The 12,876-nt window shown below is 50.6% G+C and overlaps 1 pseudogene; it reads right to left on the bottom strand.

Annotated features, from left to right (window-relative positions):
* Window positions 1-5,724: 5,724 nt before the first annotated feature.
* Window positions 5,725-7,500, bottom strand: LOC120653400 (annotated as a pseudogene).
* Window positions 7,501-12,876: the final 5,376 nt, after the last annotated feature.

The raw sequence follows: 12,876 nt of genomic DNA, 5'->3' as shown, positions 1-12,876 counted from the left end.
CTCGAGCAGAGCGAGTAAGGTGTCCTACCTGAGTACTAGAGTAACTCTAAGGCAAGTCTGTTAGGTACTAACCCTGTCGGGTTGTCCAAGATGAAGGTGCCGAAAGAGTATCCAAGACCTACTCTAGCCAGCGAGTAGGGTGTCCTTTAACCAAGGACTGGAGTAATCCTTAAGACAGAACTGTTAGGTACGAACCCCGTCGGGTTGCCCAAGACATAAATGTCGAAGGGATATCCAAAACTTACTCGAGTAAGGCGAGTAAGGTGTCCTTTTAACCTAGGATTGGAGTAATCCTTAAGACAGAACTGTTAGGTACGAACCCCGTCGGGTTGCCCAAGACGTAAATGTCAGAAAGATATCCAAAACTTACTCGAGCAGGACGAGTAAGGTGTCTTTTTAACCAAGGACTGGAGTAATCCTTAAGACAGAACTGTTAGGTACGAACCCCGTCGGGTTGCCCAAGACGTAAATGTCAGAAAGATATCCAAAACTTACTCAAGCAGGGCGAGTAAGGTATCCTTTTAACCAAGGACTGGAGTAACTCTTAGGGCAAGTCTGTTAGGTACAAACCCCGTCGGGTTGCCCAAAACGTAAATGTCAGAAAGATATCCAAAACTTACTCGAGCAGGGCGAGTAAGGTGTCCTTTTAACCAAAGACCGGAGTAACTCTTAGGGCAAGTCTGTTAGGTACTAACCCCATCGGGTTGCCCAAGATGTAGGTGCCGAAAGAGTCTCCAAGACCTACTCGAGCAGGGCGAGTAGGGTGTCCTACCGGAGGACTAGAGTGTCTTTTAGGACAGAACTGTTAGGTACGAACCCCGTCGGGTTGCCCAAGACGTAAATGTCAAAAAAGCACTAGAGTGAGAACCATAAAAACTACTCGACAGCTGCTCTAGTACTAAGCAAGACTTTCGAGGTGGGGTATTGGTCGTGTGAGCGAGAGCCAAGTAGTCGATATAGGAGAAATCAACTTTATTTGGATTTGTCAAAATTACAATAACTGTAAAGTGACAGACTCTGACTCTTAAGACCGTCCCCTTGCTCGTTGGACGTGAGCAATGGTTTACATAACTGAATAAAACTTTTTTGAAGATAGTACTAGTCGATATGGGGGTCGACTAGATTTGGGGTAGAGCTAATCGATGCAGAGGTCGACTAGATTTATTGGTGGGGTCTCCTTTAGGAGAGGTGCCCCAAGGGCCTTGCGGAGTGAGTCACACTGGAAGATCGTGTGAGAACTCTTTGGGTGGATAAAGCACTTGCGTAGCAATACTTTGTTTATCCTGTTTCCGCTCTGAGATGACTCAGCTTGATGCTTGTGGTTGCCGGCTTGTACTTCTTGAAAGATGTGGAAGCCTTTGGCGGGATGCGGAAGTTGGAAGAAGGGTTGTATGCCTCGACTTCCTCCCGTTCCTTTCTTCTTGAGATGATGACGTTGCGCGCATCGCGCCCAACGTTGATCACACCGCTGAGGACACAGTTGGAGTAGTCGTAGTTATCACCTTGTTGTTCTTGTAGGGTGTTAGCGAGGCGCTGATGCCTGAACGCCCTCTTCTGGTTGAGCAGGCGATGATGTTCATAGAGATCTTCTGCTGGATGTTGTTTGTCCAGTTGGATAGTGACAGTCACCACTGAGGGAGGAGGAGGAGCAGGTAGATCCTCCTTGGTAGTGACTTGGCTTCTGTGATTGTAGGAGTAGTTTCCATGTTTTCGGAAAGGTACTCGTTGAAATCATCAGAATTGTAGTCGTCGAGGTTGAGACGTTCCGTGGGATCGCCCTCAGGTTCTTCGGCGATACGAACCATGAGGATTTCATGGTAGAGGTCTTGAATTTCTTGGTCTTGTTTGCTTGAGGACGGGTCTAAAGGAGTGCTCTGTTGGTAAGGCAGATCCGCTAGCTGTGAGGCAGAAGCGTTGGGATCTTGTGCCTTCCTGAGGTGCACCGTCCATCCTTGTGGCGTTGCATATATAATTAGGTTAGGGAGGGAGTCCTGGTCGGACTTGGGGTTCTTAGCCGAGTTAGACTCGACTTGTTTACTATATTGGATTAGGTCGTCCAGCTGTTCCTCCGGATCGGAGGAGTACTCGGATTTGGAATTGGTTAGCCCATCGATTTTTGAGTATGTATGCTTTGGGTGAGCGAGAAGCGGTATGCCCATCTCTACATGGAGGGCGTTCTCGTTCATCCAGTGTAACCATGATTGAGTAGGAGTTAGCCCCTCAGGTTCCTTAATACAGGGTTTGTCATAAACTGAGTCGCTGGATTGTTCTAGAGCCTTGGCTTTTCCTTTTTTAAGCTTGGTCAGTTCCCATAGAGCATGGGCATGCTCGTTTGGTTTGTCCATAGCGTCCATGAACAGCTTGACGTTGTCTGACCATTCTTCAAGATCGTCAAACGGTTCAAAGTTCTCGAGGCCGTTCATGAAGTGATCAAAGTCTTGATCGAATTTGGACTCGACTGGTTTCGGAGTCCGAATGTGAGCAGGTTTCGGTGAAGGGTTCTGAGGTATCCTGGAGATAGACGGTCCCATCCGAACAACCCGGGGGTTTGTCTCACTAGCTCCCCCGCAGATTCCTCCTCTCGATTTCTGCTCTTTGTTTTGCAGAATGCTTTCAGCCTCCTTATTGCAGTTGGCAAGCTTCGAATTTACTCGATCGACCCCTGAGAGCGTATCGCCCGACCTCTTCGGTGAGTTTAGTGCTTTAGGGTTCTGCTATGGCGTAGATGAGTTGAGAGCAGTTTCTGCAAGTTTGATGCAGCCCTCTATCGATCGTGAAACTTGATCTGCTCCAGTGAGTAGTTCTGAGTTTTTGATCTTAGGGCGTTTGATTGTCTTCAGATGAGCCAGGTATTTTCCAAGAGTTTTGGAAAAATAAGGCTTTTCGGATTCAGAATTTGTGTCGAACTCGACCAAACCAAGAGTTCGGTTTTGAGTTGTCACGTTTCCTGGGTTGTCCAAGTCGAGTTCGGGTGGAACTCTTTTCTCGTCGAGATCTGTGGACTCACGGATGTCGTCGAGTTGGGAGCGGGTTTTCGATTTAGGCGAGTTAGGCATGACGAGGTGGCTGGAAAAGCCTCCCGTTCCATCAGCCGTGCAAGCCCAAGAACCGAAAACGAAAGTTGTGCCTTCTGGCACGCTGTTGGCATTGCTTGATCCGGCCATCGAATTCGTTGGTGAACTTGCCTAATCCCCTACCTGACGCGCCAGCTGTCGGTGTTTACCGCCAAGCCTGCTCAGGAATACCCTTAGCAGTAGGGTTTGTAGGTAGGGATCGACTGCTCTAGAACTCGATGGTACAAGGAACACAAAGATTTAGACAGGTTCGTGCCGTGAGTTTGCGTAATACCCTACGTCTTGTGTGGTTTGTATTGCCTTAAGTGTTGATGATTGTTTGGAGGGGGTCCCTGCCCGTCCATATATATCCGGGGGGACAGGGTTACATGGAAAGTCCTACCTGAGTACAGTTGGAGTCCTACTACAATACAATCGGGTAGTTTCCTTCGTACTGCAGCTAGTTCTATGCCTATTTGGGTAGTTACAAAAGAGGTAAGGTACATCCATGAGCTATCCCTTACTCTAGAATATTCTATGTCTATAAGCAGTCCCGCTGTCCCGGGTCTGACACCCAGAAATGCAATTTTGAAGTTGATGGAGCTAAGTGACACCCTCCTACAAGTTGATGGACCTCTAGTGCATTTTACTCAAACCATGTGTGGATCGAATGTTGTTAGCTAGCTTGTCGCGCCTCGCATCAAATACAGCTTCAGGATTAGTCAGCTCTACCACATACCATGTCTCCCATGCCTCCATGACAACCTGCATCTTGATAGACCTACCAGGCTATAGCAATCTAGCCGCGGGCAAATTCTCAGCTAATACATAGGGGCAAAGTAATAATGATATTGGAAACTGCAGAACTTAACCACTTCCTTCTCTATTAGAAAAAAATTACTTCCTTGACACTAATGCGTGCGTTGGATGTAGCAACTCAAAGGTCGTCATACAATAGGTCAACAAGGACTGGGACTGCACCTATGAGAAGATGGACTCTTACTACAAAGAAATACGCAAACTTGAAACCAAGTTTTATGGGCTCGAGTTCCATAATATTGTCAGGGATTACAACATCGCAGCCGACACCCTCCAAGCTCAGTTCCAAACAAGCTCTCGTTCCGATTAGAGTTTTCATCCAAGCACTTAATAGTTCAACGATGAAGCTCCAACAAGAACCCCCAACCAAAACCTACTTGGTACCATCAAAGGGGCAAGAAGTACTCGTCATCGACCCAGGCTGGCAAACACCCATTATCGACTTCATCTCGAACAACAAGTCATACCCCGATAGGAAGGAGCATGAAAAACTATCTAGGCAGGCGGCAAGCTATGTTGTCCTTGGCATCGACTTGTTTATGAACTCGGGTTCCTTCGGAGCCCTATCAAAATGCGTCTCCCAGCAATATAAAGTGGCTCTTCTCAACGAAATCTACTCGGGCGTCTGTAGAAACCACCCCGGAGCATCCACCTGGTGGGAAAAGCCTTTAGATCAGGCTTCTACCAGCCCTTAGCCCTGCTGAAGCATAGAAGCTCATCAAGAGTTGTACCACCTGTCAGTTCTCTAAGCAACAACACATCCTGGCTCAGGCCCTACGGACAGGCCCTTCGCATGCTGGGGCCTCAAGATCGCGGAAGGAGAATTTACCCACATCTTTGTCATGATTGATAAATTCACCAAGTGGATCGAGGTCAAACTAGCCACGTCCACCACTGCCACCAAGACAGTTGAGTTCATCCAGGAGATGATTCAAAGGTTCAGGTACTGATGGAGGTTGACCCAGGTACCTCCCTACCGAGTGGGCTCCCCATATCTGGGTGACTACCCTGCTAGGACTACCCGACGGACCTCGGCTGGACGACGGAAGGGTCGTCTGCGGATTAGGATGAAGGCTCCAACAAGATGCCCAGATTGTTAGGGATCTTAACCGACCTCCTTCCTTGTAACAACTCGAGTAGATCTTATCCCTTACTTGTAACCCACGCCTCCTGGTCTATATAAAGGGGACGTGGGGATACCAATAGGACACAATAGATCACAACATTGCACACCACACCAGCCACGACGGCCCCGACCTCGGCGGCTCCTCATCCCGAACGCAAGACAATACAAATCCACCCCCAACAGGATGTAGGTTATTACACGCATCGCGGCCTGAACTTGTCTAAAATGTTGCCTTGTGTTACATCAAGGTCTTGGTTCTGCGATCTCCCTCCTAAACTCTATCGCCGAGCAAACCCCTGGTGGACTTGCCAGATAAGCAAATCCGACAGGTACCCAACCGACTCATCACAGATCTGGGCATCTCCTTCACCGACACCGAGTTCTAGGATTATTGCCAGAATAGTTGCATCGACATCTACTATGCCTCTGTGGCGGCCAAGTAGAGCGAGCTAATGGCTTGATTCTGAAGGGACTCAAGGTCGCGCTCTCGAAAAGTATGGCCCCAAGTGGCTCTAGGGACTACCCCGAGTAGTTTGGGGACTACACACCTGCTAGAAGAGCTGGGCAACTAGCTACTCTCCCTTCTTTATGGTCTATGGTTCCGAGGAAATATCCTCCCGACAAATATTGCCTTCGGTGCTCGACACATCCAGAACTACGATTGAGCCAAAGGAAAAATCACTCAGGGACTGGACATTGACTCGATGGAAGAACACTGCCTGATGGTTACACTCTAGCACGCTCTCTATGAGGAAGAACTCTGACATTACCATGACCAAAACCTGCAGGAACACGACTTCAACATAGGAGACATGATCTTGCGCCGAATCTAGTCCACGACAAATGCCCACAAGATCTCTTCCCCCTGGGAAGGTCCCTTCATCATTAGACTCATCGTAGCACTATTGTAGTCCTAAGGATGTATCAACTGCAATGAGAGGATGGCAGTGATGTGGGTAGCCCTTGGTACATCGAACACCTACGGTGCTTCTACCCGTAGAAGATAATTCTAAGATATGTACTTCTTTGTCAACAGTGGCGTAGCTAGCCCAAAATTTTAGCTGGGGCAGAACAGAGAGCAAGCTGACGAGCCGGTTCACCATCTCCGCCAGCGCCCACTCCACCGCGTTCGACGGGTTGTCCACCGTCGCGATCATGATGTCCTGCGTCGGTGGCCAAGGCAGGATGCCCGGACAGACATAGATGCGTCAGCCATCAAGATTCCTATGTGCGTCTGTTCATTTTTGTTCGCTCTCGGCATGGCGTTAATTAAGAAGCTCTTGTCATTGCCAGCCTCGGAAAGCTGCTTTTAATTAAGAAGCTAGCTTCCTTGTTTAATTTGTTTTCGGGTAGCGAACGAAAGAGAGCGTGGTGGTGCCGTGGTGGCATGAGCATGCAGCGAGCTAGCTTACAATGGTCGCACCTTGATCTCCTCCACGGTGAGCAGCGGCCGCCCGGCTGCGTCGTCGAGGGAGGCCAGGACGTCGAGGAAGTCGGCGGGTTCCCGGCGCTCGCCGGCCTTGCGTAGCCGCCGCCACTCCTCCACCCGCTCCTCCACGATGGGGTCGTGCAGGCGGCCCAGCGTCCGCATCACGCCCCTGACCACCCGCTCGTGCCCGTCCAGGTCCAGGCCCACCAGCGCCGTGAAGTAGTCGGAGACGCAGAACGCGTCGAGGTAGCTGAGCGCGGCGAAGAGCGCGTCCACGTGCTCCGCCTCGTCGCGCCCGTGCCCGCCGCCCGCCGGCCTCGCCGAAGTGCGCCGCCCCCAGGGTGAGCCTCCGGATGACGTTGCCGCAGGGAGGGTTCCGCTCCGCTGGTAGCTGGGTAGCTGCCCCACCCTGCAGTATGGGAAGCTCCGCCCCTGTTTGTCAATTCTTTTTTAAATATTAACAAAGTTCAGCACATGCTGCTATAAGTTCTTCTTAGCCTTTTGACTTTTTTTTTTCTGAGTTATTCCGTAAGCTCGAGGCTACAACTCATCCAGCCTGACTTGCGCAGCACTACTTCAAGCAATCGGCCCCACGTCCCTTAAACTCTAATGACTGTAATTGAACACAACATTTTGTCTTGGAATCACTTTGCGTTACTACGACTTATCATGTGCACGATGACCCGCTCTCAACACAAAAGGAGCACATCACAGAGTTGACTTCCTAACTATTCGGCCACTACTTAGATCAAGAAATAACAAACCAGGAAACATGCAAATTTATTTACAAACAAAGTAAATATTGTTTTTGGCCAATACAGGCCACTTGTCTTGCCACAACACTACTAAAATATCTACGGATCAATATGGGTCATGATGCAGTCTGCGAGGCCCTTGACGGTGGAGTAGTGCACCTCCCACTCCTCATCGGTGTAGTCCGGCACAACCCTATCACCCACCAGCTCCAGATTGGCTTCTGGGAGGTGGGACCTCATAAGCCCCATGGTATACTGCAGTGAGTCCCTGGCGATCCTCTTGATAAATGCTTCAAGGCGGCCTTGAGCAGCCTCCATACGGGTCGTCATATCCTCCCTGGACAGCGACCCCCACCAACTCAAAAGCCGCCAAAATGGCATCCACCTTGTCAGAGACCCGGTCCATCACCGCCTTCAACTCGGCCAGCCGTGCCCTCCATCTCTGCAAATAACAGTTTTGTTACTCTGCAAAGTTTTCATGGCTTGGGTTGGTTCCCGGAATGCTGCTCCAGCCTGAGCTTGCCCTTGGCGCTGGCCTCTCTACCCTCCTTGGCCTCCCAAAGCCGGTGGATGTCCTTGTTGGCCGCGATGCATGCCGCCAGGAAACGTGCCATGTTTGTGTTTGGCTTCTTCAGCTCTGCAATAAGATCATCAACACAAAAACTACTACCCCAGTAACTAAAAGAACTTGATGCGACACTTAACACGGGTTTCTCGGGTGTGCTTCGTCTCAGCCTCGGAGCATTCGAGCTCCAGCTCCTAGGTGCGCGACTCCAGTTGTAGGCCCGAGCTGGCGCAGCCGATCGGCCAGGTCGTCCACCACCCGTAGCTCCCCAGCAGCTTGCCGGCTCAAGTAGGCCAGGGCAAGCACAATGAAGTAGTTCAAAACACTAAAGAACAACACCAAAAGTAAATGAGCTAATTCTCTCAATGACATAGAAATTTAGATGGATTCCTTGTATGCCACAATTTTTTTTAAAGTTCCTTCAATGCCATAGAAGTTTTGATTTATCCTTTTAGTGCCATTCCATTCAAATTTCCATCCATATGCTGTTAAAGTGTGGATGCAAAAGACAATTTTGCCCTTTGGGTCCACCTGTTAGTGCCCCTCTCCTTTTTTTCCCCTCTAGCATCCTGTCCCTCAGCTCTCAGTGCGGGGGCGGGGCCGAGCTCCCCCGTCGGCAGCGGCCCATAGGTCGGGCGAGCTCCACATCAACGGCGGCGGCGTGCAGCCGGGGCGAGCTCCCCTTGCAGTGGCAGTGGCGCCTGGGTCGGGGTGCGCTCCCCCGCCAGCTGCGGCGGTGCGGGAGCCGGGGATAGCATTGTTGCCAGCGGCTGCGGCGCATGGGCAGGGTTGAGGTCCTCTCCCAGCGGCTACGGCGCATGGGCAGCATCGAGCTCCCCTCCGAGCGGTTGCGGCATGCGGGACAGGCGAGCTCCACCGGCGGTGGCAACTACTGTAGGAAATTGTGTTGGCAATTTGAAAAGTGAAAACCATACAAGATACACTACATGCCCCTTATGAAATTGAAAAATAATCACTGACAGTCAAAGCAATGCTAGCAATAATCTGCATCACACAATTGAAGTTTGCATCTATTGAAGACAAAGATATGAAACAAATCAAACAATCGATAATCTTCGGTGTGGATGACAAATAAGCCACAACTCGTCCAAATCAACACAGAAGACGTCAACTTTGGAAAGACCAACCGCCCGGCTGCCTTCGCCGCATGAATCGAAGGAGGAGCAGCAGTTGCTTTCTTTGGCATGTAGGGCACTGCGGCGTTCATTGTCCACGCCGGCATCGGAGTGGGTGCGCACAGATCACGGCGTTGGCAGCAGGAGCAGCAGCACTGCTGGTGTGGAACGGTTGCTGCCTGTGGATGTCTCCCACGAACACCTATGCGCTTTGGACGCACCGCTCTAGCACTCCAGCTCCCCCACTGGGAGCTAGGGGTGGCGGACCTAGTGCCGCTGGTGACTGGCGAGCAGGCAGTGCAAAGGCCAGAGAGGCCGCACCTATAGGTTGCTAATCGGGCCGCCCGGCCCGGCACGGCGCAGGCCCGACTCGGCCCGGCCCGATTGGCCTGAATATTTATCCGTGCCGGGCCGAGCCGGCCCATGTGCCTGAGGTCTCGGCCCGGGCACGGCCCGAAAGCCTATTATCCCGATCGGGCTGGGCCGTTATCCTATACGGGCTTCGCGGGCCGGGCCGGCCCGTGAACCCATATTGCTATTTAATCACTTTTTTAATGCAGAATTATCTCAAAATTTTAAATTTGACAAAAAAATTATTGAAATCTTAACACATTCTTAAATTCAAACACTTTTATTCGCATATATACATTCAAATATACATATACATGAAGTTAATCGGGCTCATGGGCCTTAGCAGGCCTCTTGTGCTCGGGCCGGCTCGCATGCCTCTATCATGGCAATTGTTCTCTCTCTTCTCTTTTTTCTTTTTCTTTTTTTCCCTTTTCTCTTTTTCTTTTCTCCCTCCACTCTCATTCTTCCTCCTCCCTCTCTCTCCTCACGGAGTAGAGCACGCACAGCACGAGCTTCACTTGCTCCACTTGCGCGTCCTTCCCTGCCACCCCATCCCCTCGCCGGCCAAGCCCGCCTCGTCGCTCGCGCCAGCCTTGGCGAGCCACGGTGGAGCTCGACGCCGAGCAGAGCCGCGCGGTGCCCCTCCATTGGCTGCCGCCCCTCCTACATGCTCCACCCCTCCGACCTCTCGTCCTCTCGCCGTCGTGTCCGCGCCACAGCACCACAAGGCGACAATTGCAAGTAGCCGGAGCCGCCCCCACGCCATTGAAGGCGAGCTGCAAGCCTACCGACTGGCCAGCCACCGCGGCCCCTCCTCCTCGCCCCCACTTTGGCCTATAAATAGGCCCCTCGCGCAGCCCCTCACCCCCTCAACCACCCTCGCCGCCGCACGCCTCCTCCCCAGCCCGGCAACGCCGCCTCCACGCCCGCCTCTGCCCGCCGCCGCCGGCCCTCGTGGCCAGGCTGCCTCGCGCCGCCCCAGCCTCGGGTGAGTGGGGGAATCAGTTCCCCTCGCCTCCCTCGCGATTTCCCCCCTCCTCCCGGTCGCCGCCGTGCCTTGGACAGCCGGCAAGGGCTGCCGCCGCCCCCCCTTCCTGTCGAGAGGAAGAAGAAAGGATCTGTTTTGCACAAAACCCCCTGCCCTTTCCTATTTTCTGTAAAAAAACGCCCCTTCTCTAGCTCTCTTCTAAAGAAGCACTTCATGTTTTCCCTATCTAAGAAATGATCCCTCCACTATATAAAATATTTATGAATAGGTCCCTGCCTAATTTCTAGAGTAGCCCAAACATTTTCCAAAATTATATTCAAGACCTTGCACTCCTAGAAATAATTACAAATAGGCCCCCGGATCTTTATTTAGCCCATAAATCCCTCTTTAACTCATCATTTCATGCGCCAAAAATCCTCCGTTTGCCCCGAAACTTTACCACACCATTTCTAGTATAATTTCGGCCACGCCATTAGAAAATCTCCTGAAAATATTCTTCCCACATCCATATCTTAATTTTCCCTGATTCGAGCTCAACGATAAAACCTTTATTTCTTTTTCTTTATTGTGTGTTTGTTGTGTGTGCCGTAGACCACAGTGTGAACGAGGAAGAACCTGTCGACGAGCAGTACCGCGAGCAAGTGTGCGAGGACTAGTACCGCGACCCTGAACCCGAAGGACAGTACCTCGATCAGGACTTCCCGGAAGGCTTTGTGAACGGCAAGTTCAATCCCATCCTTTGATGCATATTTTGTCCCAGTTTTATAAACACAACTTATTGGCCTATTTTATAAAATTGCATATGTTTTTACTACTGAAACATGGTTGGATAGCCACTCCTTGACTTGTTATCACCATTCCTTGTCCACCTAGATTGATGTCTACATACGATTCATTCTACGTGGATGTTAATCATCGCTAGAATTGCTTAGGACTTTATACTCGTTCTACTACACATCAAATATGATTATTTATAAAGGAAAATATGTGCATGTGTGGGAAGGGAAAAGGTGGATTTGTTGAAAATAAATGAAAGATGTGTCTCGATGAGATGGATGACATTTCTGTGTGAATTGCCAGAAGTTGCACTCATACCTTTGTGGTTGAGCAAGAAGGTTGGGAGATATCCATCTTGTCACAATTAAGGACCAAGTTGATGTGTCATCTTGCCTAACTCAACTATCGTGCAAACCACTTGACCGTTGTATGTGGCAATGGCTTAGCTTAAACCCCACTAGTTAGCCTGATAGTCATCAGGAGAGTTGAGAGCAACGGGTGATCAAGGAGAAGAGATAAGCTCTGTGTGACTTATGGCCCGGTTAAACCTCGGTGATAGGTCAATGACCCCTTGGTGGATCCCGTGTTGGCTAGTCAGGTCTAGCTATGGTGGGTAATGGTTTTGTTGGGATCTGCACCGACACTAAGGTGATCGTGCTGTGGTACCCCACTTGTGGGTAAAGTTGCACACCTCTGCAGAGTTAAAACCTATTCGAATAGCCGTGCCCACGGTACTGGGCGAGTTACGGTTTGGTCACACAACTAGTACTTCTTCTGGGAATGGCTGTAGGACATGGCCCCTAGGATCACATTTGAGTCACATTTTATGAGGGGACGCTTCAGGTGATATTAGAGCCATAGGTTGGCTGTAGGACATGGCCCCTAGGATCGAGACCCTTTTTCTAAGCTTTCCCACATTAGGACTTTCCTTGCTTAACCCTTTTTCCACACAAACACTCACCGCTGACTCTTGCCTGTTCCAAATGGCTGACAATGGATGGAGTGGCGGAATCTGCCCCGCAGAGCCTGGCCTCCCTAAGTTATTGCTACTCAGCCTGGAACGCGTCGGAGTTGTGGACCCACCAGAGTACACCTACCAGGAGTACGACTCCAGGGGCACTCGTCGGTGTGACATAATGATCTTTGTGGGAAAGAGCACCCGCTATCCTGACGTGGAACCCTGGTTCATCTCCACCACTAGCTTTTGCATCCCAGACACCTACCGAAAGGCCGCCCAAAAAGCCCTGCGACATCTGCGAGTGGTTTACAAACATCATCTTCAGCAGACTCCTATGGGATTTTTCCTGCCTACTGAAAGAAGAGGACGCTCATGGATTGCTCGGATGAGAGGACTTGGAAGGGAAGAAGAAGAACTAGAAGATACGGTCTCCCACCTATCCATCAACCTCACCGGCTTGGATCAACTCTACCGCAAACAGGCGACCCAACTGAAATACCAAATCCACAGGGCAGGAAAAGCTATCCAAGAGATGGAGTCACAACGGATAAGAGCCATACGAGCCGAGAACTCCCTAGCCGCTCTCCAAACCCAACGGCAAAACGATGAGGCGCTCAGGACAGAAGCTGGGTTGTTAGAAGAAGAACCCAAAGAAACCCATTGGGATAGTGGTACTCAGACCGAAGATGAGGTGTTGGAGAAGTGTCTTCCACCAAAGAAGCGCCCTATCCAGATCGAGGAAGAATCCCCATGATAGGGGAGTAGCACACCTAAGCTAGAGCCGCTATCCTAATAATCATGTATCCATGGAAAATGTACCCCACCCTGTCATATTAATAAGGACCATCTGTTCCTTTTGTACCCAAGTATCTATGCAATGCTTGTTCACCCTATCTTTGTTTTCAGATTGCTGAGGAAG

Source organism: Panicum virgatum, chromosome 1N (assembly GCF_016808335.1).
Source record: "Panicum virgatum strain AP13 chromosome 1N, P.virgatum_v5, whole genome shotgun sequence".
NCBI lineage: Eukaryota > Viridiplantae > Streptophyta > Magnoliopsida > Poales > Poaceae > Panicum > Panicum virgatum.
Note: the sequence above shows the minus strand (reverse complement) of the source record. Positions and strands in the feature narration are given on the sequence as shown.